We start from the raw sequence: 15278 nt of genomic DNA, 5'->3' as shown, positions 1-15278 counted from the left end.
CGCTGGGCAGACGGATGGCTCAGATGGCGCTGGGCAGACGGATGGCTCAGATGGCGCTGGGCAGACGGATGGCTCAGATGGCGCTGGGCAGACGGATGGCTCAGATGGCGCTGGGCAGACGGATGGCTCAGATGGCGCTGGGCAGACGGATGGCTCAGATGGCGCTGGGCAGACGGATGGCACAGATGGCGCTGGGCAGACGGATGGCTCAGATGGCGCTGGGCAGACGGATGGCTCAGATGGCGCTGGGCAGACGGATGGCTCAGATGGCGCTGGGCAGACGGATGGCTCAGACGGCGCTGGGCAGGCAGGCAGCTCAGACGGCGCTGGGCAGACGAGCAGTGCAGGTGGCGTTGGGCAGACGGCCGACTCTGACCTGCTGAGGCGCACAGTAGGCCTGGTGCGTGGTGCCGGAACTGGTGGTACCGGACTGGAGACACGCACCTCAAGGCTAGTGCGGGGAGCAGGAACAGGGCACACTGAATTCTCGAGGCGCACTATAGGCCTGGTGCGTGGTGCCGGAACTGGATGACTGGTACGAGTGGCTGCCACAGTAGAGTTAGTACGTGGGACTACTACAGGAGGTGCAGGACTAGGGAGGCGTACAGGAGGCCTGGTTCGTGGGACTGTAATTCCCAGACGGTTAGCACGCACCTCAGGACGAGCATGGAGAGCTGACTCAGGTAACATCACTTCCCGCACACGCTCTGTCGGGTTGATTTTGTGCCTCACGCACCAACACAGCAGCTCCCTCATTTCACTCTCCTCCAAACTCCCCAATAAATCCTTAACAGTCTCTGTATCATTCCCATTGCTCACCTCCAATATCAGCCCGACTGGCTCAGGTTCTTTCTTAGGGTCCTCATGGGTAGCACGGGAAGTTGACGCAGATCTCCTATCTGAACTCGCCACACTCCCCATGAGCCCCTCCCCAAGAAATGTTGGGCGTTTCCTAGAGGGCTTCCTACCGCGCCTTCGTGCTCCTTTCTCCAACTCCATAATCCTGTAATCCTCCTCGCACTGCTCCAGCGAATCCCAGGCAGGCTCCGGCACTTTCTCTGGATCGCACGCCCACCTGTCTATCTCTTCCCAGGTTGTTCTCCACTCATCCTTTTCCCGGGTCCATTCCTCCACAAAGCGCTGTTCCCTCCTTTCACGCTGCTTGGTCCTGGTTTGGTGGGTAATTCTGTCACGATCGTCTTGACTTGGAAGAGAGGACCAAAACGCAGCGTGTGAAAAATACATTCTCTTTTTTTTTTATCCCCTTTTCTCCCCAATTTTCGTGGTATCCAATCGCTAGTAATTACTATCTTGTCTCATCGCTACAACTCCCGTACGGGCTCGGGAGAGACGAAGGTCGAAAGCCATGCGTCCTCCGAAGCACAACCCAACCTAGCCGTACTGCTTCTTAACACAGCGCGCATCCAACCCGGAAGCCAGCCGCACCAATGTGTCGGAGGAAACACCGTGCACCCGCCCCCCTCGGTTAGCGCGCACTGCGCCCGGCCCGCCACAGGAGTCGCTGGAGCGCGATGAGACAAGGATATCCCTACTGGCCAAACCCTCCCTAACCCGGACGACGCTAAGCCAATTGTGCGTCGCCTCACGGACCTCCCGGTCGCGGCCGGCTGCGACAGAGCCTGGGCGCGAACCCAGAGACTCTGGTGGCGTAGCTAGCACTGCGATGCAGTGCTCTAGACCGCTGCGCCACCCGGGAGGCCCACATTTTCTTTTATTAGAGAGACGAACAACGAATGAAACAAAACAAACTGACGACCGTGAAGCTATATAAACAAATGGTGCTGACACTGACCACTACACAATGACATAGACAATTACCCACAAACGCATAATGCCTATGGCTGCCTTAAATATGGCTCCCAATCAGAGACAAATGAAAGACAGCTGTCTCTGATTGAGAACCACTCAGGCAACCATAGACATACCTAGACACATTCACTAACCACAACCCCATACACTAAACTTAACACCCCCTTTACCATATAACCACCCAAGACGAGACAAAAACACAAACATTCCCCATGTCACACCCTGACCTAACTAAAATAATAAAGAAAACAAAAAATACTAAGGCCAGGGCGTGACACCAACTCTCTTATTCCTGCCTCTAGGAAAAAATATACCCCCTACTCAAACTGATTTCTGCTTTAGTTCTATCGTAAGAGTAAAACCAAACGTTCCAACTCTCTACTCCAAAATGTAAAAGTACCAGGTACTTCGCTAAGTTTATAACGTATGTCAGTCAATCCATAAGAATAAAAACATTTCGATGGTGTTAAGTCGCGTGAATCAAATCTGGTGAAAAAGGACAAAATGTAAGACTAAGTCACTGTTTTCAGTAACAAGCTTTTTATTAAGTATAATAAATGCAATCTTCGTGTACACGGGCTCAATGCAACACCACGCAGGGCAAGCAGAGAACTGGTCTGTTCCTAACAAGGTTCTTCTTAAATACTCTGACAGAAATAGTTCCAGCTCCTGAGCTGGCCCATCAGAGTAGAGGCTGAGTGTGGTTTAAACTTGCTCATCGTTGGCGCACAGGCTGGTCCCAGCCCCCAGGCGCTTCAGTTGGCAGGCGTAGTTGTTGCTGTGCAGATTATCTATTGTGACCGCATCCTAGAGACTGCGGCCACAGGCTCAGTTCCTGTTTTTGTGTTCCAACCTAAACTGTTTGTGTTATGAATCCCTTTGGCCCGACAGTCTAGGGGGGTATGGTAATGGGACCCGTAACATAACTCATGCAAAGTGTAATAGTGACAAAGTAACGGTGAGAACGAAATAACCACGACAACTTAAATTTACCGTCAAACTCAGGGTTTATTAACAAACACACGGTAATGAGGGGGGGGGGGGGGGGGGCAGGAAAAGGGGCTGAGCTGGACCCAAGGAAAGAAAGAATAAGAATCCCAAAACACCCCTAAGCTAGACTAGCCTATTTCAACAACAGCTAACTAACTAACCAAAAATACAGTGGGTGGTCCGCCCAGTTCTAACTAGTGTATTTAACAAAGTTTACCTACGGGTAGTGTATGCCCATGGGCATCTGTCTGGTTACCCCCTTTTCCCACTATCAAACAAACACTCAAACACCATAACAAACACAATACTCACAGGTGGGGACAAAGTGACATGTAGATGCTAAACCACACAAGATATCTACAGACATATGGCATTTACAGAGAGATGGCTACACAAAGAGATCGAGCTCCAGAGAAAACAACTGACAGGGTTTATGATTGGGTAGGAGAAAAGGAGCAGGTGTCTTCTGATTATCGACTGATTGATGACTGATTGGGGAATGATGATTGTCACCTGTGAGTAGGGGAGAAGGAGAGAAAAGAAACACACAGGATACACACAGAATACTTGTATCCGTAACAGTTTGCAAAACATCTTCTATGCATGTGTCAATGGTCTAAATACCGTTTACGCCCAAGCTTAACCACAGCCTCTCAGCTAGTCACGCTATATGTTGCACAACCTGTATTACAGCTTCAGCTCAAACAAAAGCCTGAATAGCAAACAAAACATATTTTCAATTCCCACAATGGACACAACTCTATCGTAATTATCTCTCCGTTATAATTTAGAATTAATTGGATTTAGGCAACTGTCTCTTCTATGATTCAGTCAATTAAATACAATTCCATTCCCAATACGTTATTCCAGCGGACCATTTAGGCAAGACAACTTATTCCATCGAAATCGACTCGCTATTATTTAGAATGGATGAGTCTTTCAATTTAACCTAAACAAGCTATTCAAACGTTCAATTTATATCCTATTCAAACACTAGCGACCGTATCTTTTCCAGGCAAAACATATCAATATTTGATTTACAATTGATTTACAATGAATTTTAGTCTATTGGTGCATAGTCTGAGATGCGAACCCAAGTCTCCCGCGTTGTAGGCAAGAGTTCTAACGCTGCACCACCAACACTATTGAAATGATGAAAACTCCTCGCGAATAACCCTATTTATAATTGTCTAATTAGTTGTAAAATCAGTCACGTTGTACCGAGACAATTCCCAGAAACTTGCCCTAATTTTAAGGTCCAAGCGTTTCTCCAACGATGATTCTCCTTACTCTCTCTCTCTTCCTTTCCTCTCTTGACCTTTTGTTTTACTCGGTCACAATGTTTACAGGGAGCCTTACACTCCCGGGCGACATGTCCTGTCTCATCGCAATTCAAACCTTTACTATCCTTCTTGGTTAGACACTCTCGGTTATTATGTCCTGTTTTGTTACAATATTTACACGGTGCCTCACAATCCCTGGCAAAGTGCACGCTCTGGCTACAATTATAACATTTATCATTATTTCTATCTGTCCCCTTTCCTCCCTTGCTGGAAGGTTTCCATCCCTTTTTGTCATTGTTTCTCTCTGCTATCTCACCTAGAGTAGCCATCAAGTATTCTGCTCCTCTCAACTTTTTCTTATTCAACTTAAAGCTTGCCACTAAACTTTCTAAATCTCTCCTAAATTCTTCCATGCCTGTATTCAGTTGTATCATTCCTTCCACCGCTCTTTCTACATCTCTATGTGTCCTCACTCTATATACTTCTAGAATGGGTTCCTGTATGTGTTTCTTCTTTCCGGAAACTTTATCTATAGAGGTGTCTTTCGATTGGACAGAAACCCATTTACAATTATAAGCTGAATCAGGTTTAGAATATTAGCTAGTTTACTCTGGTACTGCAGATACCCTAAGTCGTTTCGGACCTAAGTCGCTGAGGACTTCTTCTCTCCTAGGTGGCTCTACACCACACACTCAATCACAACACACGTGCCTGGCTGCAAAAGTGCAGTGTGAGTGACGTCAGCAGCAGGCGCTCAGCTCGTGCACAGGCAGCAGCAGGCCAGCAGCAATTCCAGCAAATTACAAATCATTGTTGGCTGACTGCCGCAGCAGTAGCATGGGTTCGACGAGCCAAACCCAATGAATATAGTTGGTAACAAATGTTTGATCTTGAACAGAACTTACAACTTCAATCAACACGTTTCAATCAAAATTGTACAGCCAGAAGTACAGAAAAGAGTGGGAGTCTGTACCTGAACAAATGTCAAATATTTTATTTTGAGGAGATGGCCAGTCAATTTGAGTATAGTTATTGTGTATTCTACGAAATTACGCAGTTTTACGTTATCACGCAATCACATCACAACGTCATTTAGCAACAAATCAACCTGCCTTTAGCAACTTACCCTGAAAATTCGTTGGCAACACTGATCGTACCTTCAGCTTCATACATCCGACTCGGAATGTTCCTGTGCCTGCCACAACATATTGACATGCAAAAAAAGTTATGTAATCAACGGCAAATGTTAACTTTTGTAATTTGGGTTATGACAGTCGATTACCAATCAGTTACAGCATTTTTTGACAGCATTTCATTCTGAAGACAGTATGGCTTGAAGTGATTGAAATGCATCAGAAATGTATTGGGAAGTTCAGATGATCATCAGGCAATAATGTCCTATGGTCTTCTGAGTAGAAAAGAACATCATCATTGATGATGTTCTGTCTTCCTCAGTCTAATTTTGTGCCTGGTCTTGTCTGCTCGTTTCTAACGGCTTGTGTTTATAGTAGAGGGAAACAGTATGTACATAATATATGTGTTCCTGAGGGTCTTAAATTTCAGTGATGGGGCATAGTATTTTGTAGGTTAAACTATTCAAAAGATGGAGCCACATGTTGCAGCCTGGTCTCATATACTAGATGTAACATAATTAAACGAAATCCGGGAGACTGAAATTAATGTGTGTTACATTTGGTATGGTTACATAAGACAGATGGTTACTTGTCGGGGTGGATGGGTGGGCGTATATCACCAACGTCTAACAACCGATAAGTGAACGTCAAGCAACCGAAAAGGTTCGCAAATTCGAATCTCATAGAAAACTTTAGCATTTTACCTACTGATTGGGGAATGAACTACTTACTACTTTTTTAGCTACTTAGCATGTTAGCTAACCCTTCCCCTAACCTTAACCATTTTAGCTAATCCTTCCTCTAACCCAACTCCTAAACTTAACCCTAACCCCTAGCTTAGCTAACGTTAGCCAGCTATTTATTGTTAGCCATCTATCTACAATTTGTAAGATATATGTCCTGCAAATTCGTAACATATTCTACATCTTTTGCAATTTGTGACATATAATACGAATTGTAATTCGTAATATATGGTAAGAAATGGGTGATGGACATCCACAAATGATAACATAACATACGAAACGTAACATATACTAAATGGAGTGTCTCTGATTTACTTACAGAATAATAGGAAATGCTCTGAGACCTCAGCCATCCCAAGAAAGGAAACAGAAACCACTCTTTATTACAACAGCATCTAGCGGCTACCGGAGGTTACTGAAGTAACCCTGGTTTTATGACCCAAGCGTGAACTCTCTCCGACCCCATTTTCAAATTAGGCAACCCCACATGAGGTCACGGCCATTAGTTTGGGAAATGCTTTAAACAGAACGATAAGGGCGCCAAACAAAGACCTGGGGACATGTTTTCCCGCGCTGCACATCCGGATCCAGTGTCGATTAAACTAGGTGCTTGCTAACTCTTAACAAGCTAGGAGGTTAGTATATATACACTAGCACACACTTCTGCTACTTTAAATCATTTATTGATATAGCTAGCACTAAATCATTACGTTTTCATTGCTGCCTTTTCAGTTCATGACTTGGGCAGGAGCTCATCGGAGCCGAGTACCAGCACCTCAAATGTTCTAGGCCTACTGCAACCCTAACCCTACCGGCACCCATAATGAGTACAAGAACCCATTTCAGTCCTAGTCAAGCACGGTGCCTTATTTAACAATATCTTGCATATTCCAACTTACACTACATGACCAAAAGTGTGTGGACACCTGCTCGTTGAACATATCGTTCTAAAAATACTCTGCATTAATATGGAGTTGGTCCCCCTTTTGCTGTTATAACAGACTCTACTCTTCTGGGAAGGCTTTCTACTAGATGTTGGAACATTGCTGAATGAACTTGCTTCATGCTGAAACAAGAAAGGGCCTTCCCCAAACTGTTGTCACAAAGTTGGAAGCACAGATTCGTCTAGAATGTCATTGTATGCTGTAGCGTTAAGATTTCCTTTCACTGGAACTAAGGGGCCTAGCTCAAACCATGAAAAATTGCCCCAGACTATTATTTCTCCTCCACCAAACTTTACAGTTGGTACTATGCATTGGGGCAGGTAGCGTTCTCCTGGCATCCACCAAACCCCGGTTTGTCCGTCGGACTGCCAGATGGTGAGGCGGGATTCATCACTCCAAGAGAACATGTTTCCACTGCTCCAGAGTCCAATGGTGGCGAGCTTTACACCACTCCAGCCGACACTTGGCATTACGCATGGTGATCTTAGGCTGTGTGTGGCTGCTAGGACATGGAAACCCATTTCATGACGCTCCTGGCGAACAGTTCTTGTGCTGACGTTGCTTCCAAAGGCAGTTTGAAATTCGGTAGTGTGTATTGCAACCGAGGACAGACGATTTTTACGTGCTTCTGCACTCGGCGGTCCTGTTCTGTGAGCTTGTGTGGCTTACCACTTTGTGGCTGAGCCGTTGTTGCTCCTAGATGTTTCCACTTCACAATAACAGCACTTACAGTTGACCAGGGCAGCTCTATCAGGGCAGACATCTGACAAACTTACTTGTTGAAAAGGTGGCATCCTATGACAGTGCCACGTTGAAAGTCACTACGCTCTTCAGTAAGGCCATTCTACTGCCAATGTTTGTCTACAGAGATTGCATAGCTGTGTGCTTGATTGTATACACCTGTCAGCAACGGGTGTGGCTGAAATACCACTTCAAATTTGTGAATTTGGCTGTCTCTGGAAGCAACGTCAGCACAAGAACTGTTCGTCGGGAGCTTCATGAAATGGTTTCTATGGCCGAGCAGCCACACACAAGCCTAAGATCACCATGCACAATGGCTGGAGTGGTGTAAAGAGTGGCGTAAAGCTTGAACTCCATTGAACTCTGGAACAGTGGAAACGCATTCTCTGGAGTGATGAATCATGCATGGTGGAGGAGGAATAATGGTCTGGGGCTGTTTCTGGTTCGGGCTAGGCCCCTTAGTTCTAGTGAAGGGAAATCTTAAAGCTACAGCATTCAATGACATTCTCTGGGACGCATCTTGACAAACTTAGATTAAAATAGTTGGTTAGGGTGCTCTTTCACACTGATTTTATGAGATCAACAGCAATCAGGAACAACTCATGATCATTCAGTATATGTAATAAACATGGAATTGGATGAGTGCTTTCCTTATCACCAGTCACTTTAAGAGCAGTTTTCCCCCAGTGCTGTGCATAGCCTATATTGTATACCATGCGCGCTAGCGGTCGAAGCTGGTGATTTGCATAAAGTTGGGGAAAGTTAAAATTTTTCACCGCCTCCCACCCTCTCTGCTTTCCTTCCATTGAAATTAATGGGAAGCGGTGTTTCACCGCGCGGCCTCGTGTGATGGTGTATCATGAGGGTAGACTTTTGAGGTTAATTATACTTTTATGTTACGTGAGGGATTTTTATTTTGAAAATGTCCGAATTTCAGAGACCCGGAAGTACCGTTTTAGTGTTGCTGACTGACGCTGATTAAGCAGACTCTCTTACCAAACAATGCGTAAACTCTTTCATTGTGAGGATTTCATCAACGTAGCCTACGTTGTTATTAACCGGTGAAGTAAGTAACAGTCCTTTGATAAAATCTTGCCGCCTTTATGAAGGTGAATCATGCATACGCCTACAGTTCATCGCTATGGATTTCTAGTTGCTGTAACTTTATGAGCAGTGCCGCACGGACTTTCTACTTTCCTGCATGTGTAAACTTGTCTACTCGCACCAGATGTAACTACACAGAGCGGTTTTCTATGTCAGCATGTCTCTGACTTGTCATTGTTGAATAGTGTAGGTAAATGTGGACTCGAAGTTTGAAGCGAATGTGACTCGTAGCCAATTTTGTTCTGTCGTCAATCAGTTTTCACAGGTTAAAGGCAGGACAAATGGGATGTCAATCCCACCATCTTTACCAATGTTCGGTTGTTTCTGTCTTGTCTTTTCTACAGGTGTTCGTCCACCATGGTTGGGACTTTCCCGCTGCTGTCAGTGCAGCCAACGCGGGGGCTCGTGGATGAGAACATCCAGATAGTTGTGAGGAATTTACCTTCAGCGCTCTCAGTGACACTACATTCCCTTCATCGCTCTGAGGATAAGGACCTTTGGGAGGCGTTCGGCCATTACACCAGCGACGGCCAAGGCACGGTGACAGGTAGGTTTTTGACCGTAGACCGGGCTTACAAGAGTATATATGGAAACAAGAGTATATTCTTCAAGAGTGTTCTTGGATGTAGCTTTGGCCTAACTTCTGTATGAAATTCCATATATACTCTTGTTTAATTCAATTACACTTGTCCCGGTGGTCGCAAATAAGATCAGCATGCGCTGAAAATCAATACACAGAAGTATATATATTTTTTAACAGGCATATTTGGTTAAAAGAAATTCATGTTAGCAGGTAATATTAACTAGGGAAATTGTGTCACTTCTCTTGCGTTCAGTGCAAGCAGCGTCAGGGTATATGCAGCAGTTTGGGCTGCCTGGCTCGTTGTGAACTGTGTGAAGAACGTTTCTTCCTAACAGACCGTAATTCATTTGCCAGAATTTTACACGTAACAGCAATATTTAGATTTAGGGTTGCCACCCGTTTGATAAATTATGGAACGGTTCCGTATTTCACTGAAAGAATAAATGTTTTGTTTTCAAAATGATAGTTTCCGGATTTTACCTATTATAATGACCTAAGGTTTGTATTTCTGTGTGTTTCTTATATTGTAATTAAGTCTATGATTTGATAGAGCAGTCTGACTGAGCGGTGGTTAACAATCATTCAAACAGCACTTTACTGCGTTTCCCAGCAGCTCTTAGCAACACTTGAAGCACAGCTCTGTTTGACTTCAAGCCTATCAACCCCCGAGATTAGGCTGGCATACTGAAGTGCCAATAAGAACATCCAATAGGCAAAGGTATATGAAATACAAATTGTATAGAGAGAAATAGTCAATGTGTTATAATTCCTATAATAACTACAATCTAAAACGTTTTAACTGGGAATATTGAAGACTCATGTTAAAAGGAACCACCAGCTTTCATATGTTCTCATGTTCTGAGCAAGAAACTTAAACGTTAGCTTTTTTACATGGCACATAGCACTTTTACTTCTCCAACACTGTTTTTGCATTATTTAAACCATATTGAACATGTTTCATTATTTATTTGAGACTAAATTGATTTATTTATGTATTATATTAAGTTAAAATAAGTGTTCATTCAGTATTGTCATTATTACAAATATATAAAATCGGAAGATTAATCAGTATCAGCTTTTTTTGGTCCTCCAATAATCGGTATCGGCGCTAAAAAATCATAATCAGTCAACCTCTACAACTGACTTCTCTGAAAAAAATTAGCTCAGAGTAGAAAAAAAATAGTTTTGAATGGTCATCCATCTCTGAAGTCCAAGTCAGGAACTTGAGCCTCTCTTTTTTTGTTTTTGTTTATGTAGTTGCTAAGGATGCCAGTCTTGGAGGAACATATGAAGGAGCAGAGCCCATGGGTCTACTGTGGAGCATGCAGCCTGTTCCAGGTAGTCGGACAGGCCTCAGGTAACACACCAATGCGTCTCAATATTTTGGGTCAATTTTACATAGGAAAAACACATAATTTAGGGTGACCAGGCCCGTCTGGACAAGTCAAATAAACTTTCTCTGTCTCTCAGGTTGAGAAAGGTGGATGTCCTCACTCCTATGGTGGTACACATCTCTGTGTACAGTGGGCACATGACTGAGGGCTTCAGCAAGCAGTCTCCCCTAGCGACCGTTGTCACAGAACGATGGTACATGGCACCGGGTGTGTGCAGAATTGACATCAGGGAACATGGAGTCTGAGGGACTCTCTTTTTACCCCCAGGTCCCGGACCCTTCCCTGGGGTGTTGGATATGTGGGGAGGGGGTGGGGGGCTGGTGGAGTACCGCTCCGGCCTCCTGGCGTCATACGGTTTTGTTTCCATGGCGCTAGAGTACCTTTCCCATGACAAGGACAGAACCTCAGACATTGAATCAAAACCCTACTTTGAGGTGATTCTCATACTGTGTGTGTGCCTACAAGCTTGTGCATGTCTTAATGTTCAGAAATGGCCCTAAGAGGGCAGAGTCCTCCTGTGACTCATTATCCAGACCCACTGTTATATTACCTCACATTGCATCTGCTACATTGGATCCTACATTGTATTCGTATTACTTGAGCTTGAGCTTTATCTCTCTGTTATGTAGAAAGCGTTCAGGATTGTGCAAGATCACCCTCTGGTGATGAAGGACAGAGTTGCTCTGTTTGGTCTCTCCTTAGGCACGTCAGTCACCCTCAACTTGGCAGCCTACTCCAAAGACATCAGCGTGAGTCTCCCTCCCACTCTCCTCTTTTTCCTCAAGATTGGAGCTTTGTATTTATAGAGTGAATTCAAATTCAGAAATCTTTATTGTCCCAACACTGACCATGTGTATATGCTTATGAGTTTATTTAGTGTGTAAACAAATACTGTGTGTATCAGTGGGAGTCACGTCAACCTGGTCAACAAGGCTATCGGCAAAGTGTTTAGAAACATGAACAAGTGAGTGGTGTGTACGAAAAATAAACCTAAATCTGTTCAAAGTGAAGGTGTAAGGTACTGTGATTATGAAGCTTGTGACATACAGCCCAAATGAAGAAAGAGACTAAAACATAATTATTTATTGCCAGGGATGGGAAAAAGACCCGATTTGATGAAGAGGGCCGTGTGGTCTGGAGAGACATTTCTGCCCATCCCAACCGACCTTGGAGAGAAAGTGGATGTAAGTCAACACACACAAACACAAAGTGGGTTTGTTTACTCATTGCCGTGTCTTCTGACAGATGGGGAGGATAAAGTGTCCATTGATGTTGGTCGTCGGGGAGGATGATCAGAACTGGGCCACAGTGGAGTCTGCCAAGGACGTGAGTACACACAAACATGATTACAAGCTTCCTATGAAATCAATAATTGTGATTGATGCTGAATGTGACCTCTGACCTGCAGATGACCCAGATGATGCGTGCAGCGGGTAACGAGCACCTACTGACCATTCTACAATACCCTGATGCTGGACACCTCATTGAGCCGCCCTACACACCCCACTTCAGAGCCAGCAACTTCATAGTGCAGGAAACACAAGAGAAAGGTACCTTACACAAAGCTCACACCTATAGTATACACACCTGAACTGTATAACAAATTCTTTACTCACAAATTAACTTTGTGTGTTGCAGTGATCATGTTGTGGGGAGGGTACACCAAGCCGCATGCCGATGCTCAGGAAGACTGTTGGGAAAAGATCCTTAGCTTCCTACGGCAATACCTCTACCCCAGCCCTGACTCTACCCCAACCCTAAGGCCAAGCTGTGATGTCACACCCAAAGAGCATCAAGGACTTAGTATGATTGACTAAGCTATAACTTAAAAAAATAAAATAAAAAAATAAAAACATTAACACTTTATATTTTAAGTCTAAGCCTTTTGGGGGGTGGGAGGGTTCTTCTAAGCTAACATGGAATTGTTTTGGTCATACCATAGATCATTTAGCCATTTGAATTTTAGGACTCCTTTAATCCGGGTGTTACACTATACTATTTTGGCCCCGATTTAGCTGTCCCAGACACGTTTCTGAAATTGAAGACCAAATCCCCATGTCGTTGACTACTCGAGGCGTTTGGCCGTCACGACACTCGTTTGATATGAGCGGGTCAGATACGCAATCTGAGGGCTACTGATCTCATCTTTGACCAGTCCCAGACGCCCCGATATTTTCAAACATGTTTGATTTTATCGGCACAATCTTCAGTGCGAGATGTGCAACGACAAGTTTTGAGAACGTGTGATCAGCAATAGCCAATGAGAGCTCGCCAGAGAAGAAGCCAGTGAGATGATATTTCTCATCACCCAGAATGTGAGCTACTACTACTAGTATGCGTTTTTACTTGCCTTTAACCAAAGTGTCAAATCATTGCAGCTTTGAAGTTCACAAGCAATGTTCTTTCATTCAAAATGTTTGCTAGATATTTCAAGTCAGTATGGCAAGTGTGAATGTCTGACTGAAAACGTTTTGAGGCTGCTTTGAGCCACCGCTCGTAGCTATGATAACAATCTAATCACATAATTATTTTCGCGAGAGCGCGGTATCGAGAATCCTAATGACCAAGTGAAGAATCTTAGTGTGTGACCCCTGTCTTGCCATGTCGTTTAGTGAGCTCACCACTACGTTGTCAAGACAAAAAAACGTCAGGAAAGACGGTCGTTTAATGTGAGAGGCTCAGCGATGTTAGGATTTGGAAAGTTGTGGCTTTTAGGTATTCTTTTTTTATTACTTAAAATATTGAATTTGGTCTTTACTACTATAGCCCATAGAAACGCATTGAATATAACACATTCATAAATGGCAAAAATGACTGTCCAAAAATGTATCATAAGGAATAAGATGTTTGTGAGAAGACCAATTTTTGAGATGTCTCGGTCTGACAAACACCACTGTAGCTCAGTCACCTTCCACCTCAGATGTGGAATGTCGACGTAGGCGGATGCGGTGGCTTGAGACACAGCCCAAGAAAAAAAAACATATCTCAAACTGACAGGATTTATGGGGATTATTATTATGTTACTTAGATTGACGGGTGCATCAATATGTATGAAATGACAGAGTCATCAGACCAGTGGACACAGCTGTACAATATAAATTGAGGGCTGATGAGGAGTGTCCACAGTCGTGGATCAGAGTCTCTCATTCACTGAACTGCATGAGTTTCAACCTGCCAATAGTGGTAACACCTGCGCCTGAAACCTAACTGCCATAGTACACAGATGATTGATTCATGAGGAAATGTGTTGTATATGATGTTCATAATAAATCAGAGGAAGAATATTAACTATATCTGTTATTGAGCGCTATTTGGTCATTCTTTTGCAGTTCTTCAATATATCACACGATGATGATGAATGCACATGTGTAGTGGTGGGCAATGGATGAGTCCTGGGCTTGTATTCCAACATCTGAGTAGGACTGTTGATCTTGGACAAGGACTTCCCTGCCCATGTAATCTTATTCATTATGATCAGAGAGACAGAACTGATTCATTTTCACAATATGGAGGGATAGTGTGGAGGGAGAAGGAGGGATGGAGGGAGGGAGAGTGTGTGGAGGGAGAAGGAGGGATGGAGGGAGAGAGAGTGTGGAGTGAGAAGGAGGGATGGAAGGAGAGAGAGTGTGGATGGTCTGTATCATCTGGAGTGTTTTGCTCTTTACCGATCAACCCTTTGACCCTTCCATTTCTACCTCTGATTCAGGGTCGAAGGGGGAATAGGAAATAAGGACGTTTAATGCTGACCTCAGACCAGAGGATTGCCTATATTCCCTTCACTGTACATCAATTGAAAATTGTAATTTGACCGATTGTGGTAGAGGGTTACTATAGTGTGTATGTGTGTAGGCCGAAGGCCAGGCAATGAAGAGGATTTGGCTTTGACAGAGCAGGGCTGATCTGTTTGCACAGATTTGGTGCTTATTAACAGCTCACCTGACTAACAGCTACCAGCTTCTCCGTGAGCTAATGCACTCTCGCTCTAAATTCAATAGTCACTGAAAAGCCATGCAATAAAACACGAGTGCGGGTGCACACACAAACATTGTTCCAGAGTGATGATAAACTTAATTGGGGCCATACTTGCGAACATTAGAAACAGTTCAAATTGAAAGTTTATCCATCTCAAAATGCACATTAGCCTATTTGATTTACTTGCACGTGATAGAACGCTACATTGTAGCTGGTCCCATCAGATAACCTGGCACACGTTAGCCCTATGCTAACTTCCACCAGATGAGTGATTATTTCCTGTAACAATGTTCCCATCAGGCTGTCAAAGATCTTAGACTTATCCACCGACCAATGGCATTTCTTAACTTATGGCTGCAATCCCGTTAACGGGATCGATATGACAACAGCCAGTGACAGTGCAGGGCGCCAAATTCAAACAGATCTAATAATTAAAATTCCTCAAACATACAACATACAAGTATCGTATACCATTTTAAAGGTAATCATGTTGTTAATCCCGCCAGTGTCCAATTTCAAAAAGCCTTTACAGCGAAAGCACCACAAACGATTGTTAGGTCA

The 15278-nt window shown here is 44.1% G+C and overlaps 1 pseudogene; it reads left to right on the top strand.

Annotated features, from left to right (window-relative positions):
- Nucleotides 1-8514: 8514 nt before the first annotated feature.
- Nucleotides 8515-14036, top strand: LOC139565818 (peroxisomal succinyl-coenzyme A thioesterase-like; annotated as a pseudogene).
- The last annotated feature ends 1242 nt before the right edge of the window (nucleotides 14037-15278 follow it).

Source organism: Salvelinus alpinus, chromosome 37 (genome assembly GCF_045679555.1).
Source record: "Salvelinus alpinus chromosome 37, SLU_Salpinus.1, whole genome shotgun sequence".
Classification (NCBI taxonomy): Eukaryota; Metazoa; Chordata; class Actinopteri; order Salmoniformes; family Salmonidae; genus Salvelinus; species Salvelinus alpinus.
Note: the sequence above shows the minus strand (reverse complement) of the source record. Positions and strands in the feature narration are given on the sequence as shown.